Here is a 6,510-nt window from a genome sequence, read left to right as displayed (position 1 = left end):
TTCGCCGTTTTCTTTTGCCCTTGTCGTTTCCCTTTGCCTGTTTTCTCGCTTGCTTGTGTGCTTGTTTGTTTGTTGAAGTCATCATGACTGAAAACAACAAACTTTGAGACTTCTCAAGCACTAATAATAATGATTTTATTAGTACTCCGATTGCTCCCGCCACTAGTGCGGAATCGTATGAAATCAATGCAGCTTTGCTGAATCTTGTTATGAAAGAGCAATTCTCTGGCCTTCCTAGTGAAGATGCCGCATCCCATCTCAATACCTTCATTGAGCTTTGCCATATGCAAAAGAAAATAGATGTGGATAATGACGTGATTAAGTTGAAACTTTTTCCTTTGTCGTTGTGAGATCGCGCAAAAACTTGGTTTTCTTCTTTGCCTAAAAATAGTATCGATTCTTGGGATAAGTGCAAAGATGCTTACATATCCAAGTATTTTCCGCCGGCTAAGATCATCTCCTTACGTAACAATATCATGAATTACAAGCAACTTGATTATGAACACGTTGCACAATCTTGGGAGAGGATGAAGCTTATGATTAGAAATTGTCCCGCTCATGGCTTGAGTTTGTGGATGATTATACAAATCTTTTACGCTGGCTTGAATTTCGCTTCTCGCAATATCTTGGACTCCGCCTCAGGTGGAACGTTCATGGAAATCACGTTAGGAGACGCTTGATACGTCTCAAAGCTATCTATAATTTTTGATGGTTTCACGTTGTTATTGTCTTCTTTGGTTGTTTTATATGCCTTTATATCTTTTTTGGGACTAACTTATTAATTCAGTGCCAAGTGCCAGTTCCTGTTTTTTCTGTGTTTTTGACTCTTTTCAGATCTGATTTTGGAACGGAGTCCAAATGGAAGAAAAACCCCGAAATTATTTTTTCCCGAACGGAAGAAGACTAGGGGGCTTTTGGGCCAAGCCAGGTGGGCTCCAGGGAGCCCACAAGCCCCCACTCCGCCACCAGGGGGAGGCGGTGGTGGTCAAGCTTGTGGCCTCCCTGGCCGCCCCCTGACCTAGGTCTTTGGCCTATAAATTCCCAAATATTCCGCAAAAAATCAGGGAGCCTCGAAAATACTTTTCTGCCGCCGCAAGCTTCCGTTTCCGCGAGATCTCATCTAGAGACCCTTCCCGGCGCCCTGCCGGAGGGGACGTTGGAGTTGGAGGGTTCTTCATCATCATCATCGCCCCTCCAATCACTCGTGAGTAGTTCACTTCAGACCAACGGGTCCGTAGTTAGTAGCTAGATGGCTTCTTCTCTCTCTTGGATCTTCAATACAAAATTCTCCATGATCTTCATGGAGATCTATCCAATGTAATCTTCTTTGGCGGTGTGTTTGTCGAGATCCGATGAATTGTGGATTTGTGATAAGATTATCTATGATATATATTTGAGTCTTTGCTGATTTCTTATATCCATGATTTCATATCCTTGTAAGTCTCTCCGAGTCTTGGGTTTTGTTTGGCCAATTAGATCTTTGATTCTTGCAATGGGAGAAGTCCTTGGTTTTGGGTTCTACCATGTGGTGACCTTTCCCAGTGACAGTAGCGGCAGCAAGGCACACATCAAGTAGTTGCCATCAAGGGTAAAAATATGGGGTTTTTATCATTGGTTTGAGATTATCCCTCTACATCATGTCATCTTGATTAAGGCGTTACTCTCTTCTTATGGACTTAATACACTAGATGCATGCTGGATAGCGGTCGACGTGTGGAGTATTAGTAGTAGATGCAGAAAGTATTGGTCTACTTGTTTTGGACATGATGCCTATGGATATAATCATTGCATAGATATCGTCACGACCTTCCGCGGTTCTATCAATTGCTCGACAGTAATTTGTTCACCCACCGTCTACTTGCTTTCATGAGAGAAGCCACTAGTAAACACTTCGGCCCCCGGGACTATTCACATCCATCGTTTACACCTCCGCTTTTACTTTGCTTTGTTACTTTGTTGCTTTCAGTTCTCACTTGGCAAACAATCTATAAGGGATTGACAACCCCTTCATAGCGTTGGGATCAAGTTTTTGTGTTTGTGCAGGATCTTGAGATACTCCTCCACTGGATTGATACCTTGGTTCTCAAACTGAGGGAAATACTTACGACCGCTACGCTACATCACCCTTTCCGCTTTGTGGGAACACCAACGCAAGGCTCCAAGGCCACGGGGGAAATCCTTTGCATACATGCCTAGGAAGTCCCTTAAGGCGTAGCCGCAGCAGAAAGATCAAGCCAAGTATTCTCCCGTCGACGTGCCTATTTCTGGCGCCGTTGGAAAGTCTTTTGTTACAGTAGGAGAAGTATTTCTGGTGCCGTTGCCGGAGAGGAGAAATCATGATCTATCCAAGTAGGTCTCACAAACTCTTCTCTTGCATTTACTTTTGTTTCCAGTTGCCTCTCGTTTTCCTGTCCCCCACTTCACATTTGGCGTTTTCATTTGCCTTTTTTCGTTCGCCCTTCTTCCGCTCGCTTTCTGTTTGCTTGTGTTACAATGTGCCTTCTTTTAGCTTGCATCTTTGCTTGCTAAAAATCCATTGATATGGATCCTCATCCACTAGCTAGTCTCTTTAAGAGACCCACTATTGTGGAACGAATTGCTAGTGAGTTGAGGGCAATTGATTATTTTTATGGAGTTTTGCTTGATATGCGTGAATCTGAAAATCATGATGAAGAAATTCATGAAGTGATTCACGAGGGCTCCTTGGAAGAAAATCATGATTGCAATGATTTCACTATAAATCCTATTAGTGAAAATCATGCTAAAAATATGCAAAACCCTAAGCTTGGGGATGCTAGTTTTGCTATGTCCCCTAGTTGTTGCAATAATCATGATTGGGGTGATGATCTTTCTTATGATCTTGAAAAATTATTTAAACCTCATGATGAATATGAAATTTACAATGATATTGAAAGTGGGTTTGGAGAAGTCATGACTTTAGTTGATGATAATCCCACTATTTTTGAAGAGCGTCAACTTTGCATACATGTGGATCATGAAAAGAATATCCTTTGTGATAGTTAGATTGTTGAATTCGAATATGATCCCACATGTAATTGCTATGAGAGAGGAAAATATTTTGGTAGAAACTTTCATGTTACCAAATTACCTCTCGTTATGTGGAGATTGCTATTGTCTCTTTCTTCTTCCTTGCATATGGCAACTATTGGTTGTCTTGACAATCTGTTCGCCTATAAAAAGCCTATGCATAGGAAGTATGTTAGACTTAGATGTGATTTTCACATGCTTTAGGGTGCTCTCGTTGTGCTTCAATTCTTGTCTTTTGTGAGAGCATCATTCAATGCCTAGCTAAGGGCGTTAAACAATAGCGCTTGTTGGGAGGCAACCCAACGAATCTGTCCTTTTTATTTCTGTTTTCTGTTTCCCACACTTTCATAATTCTGTTATCATTGTGTTTTTTGTGTTTCTTTTTGCGTTTGTGCCAAGCAAAACCGTTATGATTAGTCTTGGGGATGATCGTTTGGTCATGCTGGAAAAGACAGAAACTTTATGCTCACGAAAAGAATTTTCATTTTTTTTGTAAGAGATTTTGAGTTGATTCTTTTCCCTGTTCATTGCTATGCAAATTCTTCAGACTGTCGTAATTTTTCAGAATTTTTGAAGTACCCGAGGTATACAAAATATACAGATTGCTACACACTGGTCTGCTGTTAACAGATTCTGTTTTTGTTGTGTTGGTTGCTTATTTTGATGAAACTATGGATAGTATTTGGGGTATTAGCCATGGAAGATTGAAAGTACAGTAACCCAACATCAGCACAAGTAGAATTTAAGTTTGCTACAGTACCTAAGGAAGTGGTGGTTTGCTTTCTTGTACTAATGTTATCACGAGTTTTTGTTTAAGTTTCGTGTTGTGAAGTTTTCAAGTTTTGGGTGAAGTTCTTATGGACAAAGAGATAAAGAGTGGCAAGAGCTCAAGATTAGAGATGCCCAAGGCACCCCAAGAGATTCAAGAATGCCGTAAAAGCCTAAGCTTGGGGATGCCCCGGGAAGGCATCCACTCTCTCGTCTTCAATCCATCGGTAACGTTACTTGGGGCTATATTTTTATTCACCACATGTTATGTGTTTTTGCTTGGAGCGTCTTGTATCGTAGGAGTCTTTTATTTTTATTGTGTCCCAATCATCCTTGCTGCACACCTAGAGAGAGAGACATGCACACACCGTGATTTTGTCGAGCTTCACTTATATCTTTCGGTAGACAATTCAGCTCACATGTGCTTCACTTATATCTTTTGAGCTAGATACTTTTGATCTATGTGCTTCACTTATATCTTTTAGAGGACAGCGGTGTGTGGCTTGGTAGTTGCTCTATGCTTTGAAAGTAGTCTCAAAAGGGGTAGTTATCCAAAGGGCTACGAAAACTTCCACCTTCATGTGCATTGAATAGTTAGAGAAGTTTTATTTATCTCGATTAGTTTTGAGTTGTGGTTATGGTAATATTGAAGTCATGCTAGTAAGGTGTTGTAAATCTAGAAATACATCTGTTGAAGTTAGTGATTCCCTTAGCATGCACGTATGGTGAACCCCTATGTGATGAAATCTGAGCATGATTAGTATATTGATTGTCATCCTTTGCGTGGCGGTCGGGATCGCGCGATGGTTTATACCTACCAACCCTTCCCCTAGGAGTATGCGTTGAATGCTTTGTTTCGATTACTAATAAAACTTTTGCAACAAGTATATGAGTTCTTCATGACTAATGTTGAGTCCATGGTTTAGATGCACTTTCACCTTCCACCATCACTATCTTCTTCGTGTCGTGCAACTTTCGCCGGTGCACAAAACCCACCATTAGCCTCCCTCAAAACAGCCACCATACCTACCTATTATGGCTTTTTCAAAGTCATTCCAAGATATATTGCCATGCAACTACCACCATGACATGTGCCACGACATCTACTTTGCCTTTGCACGATCGTAAGATAGCTAGCATGATGTTTCCATTGATGTCTATGCCATGCTAGATCATTGCCACGGTACACTACCGAAGGCATTCCATATAGAGTCATCGTTACTCTAAGTTTTGAGTTAAAAGTGTGATGATCATCATTAATGGATCATTGTCCCATGTGAGGAAATAAAATAGGCCAAAGAATCCCACCTAAAAAAAGAGGCCAAAGAGCCCACCGAATAAAAAAATGAGAGAAAAAGAGAGAAGGGACAATGCTACCACTTTTTCCACACTTGTGCATGCTAAGCACCATGATCTTTATGATTGAGAGTCTCTCGTTTTGTCACCACCATATAGCTAGTGGGAAATTTTCATTATATAACTTGGCTTGTATATTCCAATGATAGGCTTCCTCAAAATTGCCTTAGGTCTTCGTGAGCAAGCAAGTTGGATGCACACCCACTAGTTTTCTCTAAGAGCTTTCACATACTCGTAGCTCTAGTGCATCATTTGTATGGAAAACCCTACTCATTCACATTGATATCTATTGATGAGCATCTCCACAGCTCATTGATATGCCTAGTTAATGTGACTATCTTTTCCTTTTTTGTCTCGCAACCTCCACTACATTCCACACCATCTATAGTGCTATAACCATGGCTCACGCTCATGTATTGCCTGAGAGTTGAAAAGGTTTGAGAAAGTAAAGGTGTGAAACAATTACTTGGCCAATACCGGGGTTGTGCATGATTTAAATTCATTGTGCAATGATGATAGAGCATAGCCAGACTATATGCTTTTGTAGGGATAACTTTATTTTGGCCTTGTTATTTTGAAAGTTCATGATTACTTTGCTAGTTTGCTTGAATTATTTTTGTTTCCACGTTAATAGCAAACTATTGTTTTGAATCTAATGGATCTGAACATTCACGTCACATAAGAGGAATTACAAAGGACACCTGTGATAGGAAGTATGAAAGCATCAAAAATTCATTCTTATCACTTCCCTACTCGAGGACGACCAGGAGTTAAGCTTGGGGATGCTTGATACATCTCAAACGTATCTATAATATTTTATGGTTTCATGCTGTTATCTTGTCTTCTTTGGTTGTTTTATGTACCTTTTATATCTTTTTTGGAACTAACTTATTAATTCAGTGCCAAGTGCGAGTTCCTATTTTTTCCATGTTTTTGACTCTTTTCACCTCTGATTTTGGAACGGAGTCCAAACGGAAGAAAAACCCCGAAATGATTTTTTCCCGAACGGAAGAAGACCAGGGGGCTTTTGGGCCAAGCCAGTTGGGCTCGAGGGAGCCCACAAGCCCCCACTCCACCACCAGGGGGAGGCGGCGGTGGGTAGGCTTGTGGCCTCCCTAGCCGCCCACTGACTTAGGTCTTTGGCCTATAAATTCCCAAATATTCCGCACAAAATTAGGGGAGCCTCGAGAATACTTTTCCGCCGCCGCAAGCTTCCGTTTCCACGAGATCTCATCTAGAGACCCTTCCCGGCGCCCTGCCGAAGGGGACTTTGGAGTTGGAGGGCTTCTTCATCATCATCATCGCCCCTCCAATGACTCATGAGTATTTCACTACAGA

This window comes from Hordeum vulgare, chromosome 4H (assembly GCF_904849725.1).
Source record: "Hordeum vulgare subsp. vulgare chromosome 4H, MorexV3_pseudomolecules_assembly, whole genome shotgun sequence".
Classification (NCBI taxonomy): domain Eukaryota; kingdom Viridiplantae; phylum Streptophyta; class Magnoliopsida; order Poales; family Poaceae; genus Hordeum; species Hordeum vulgare.
Note: the sequence above shows the minus strand (reverse complement) of the source record.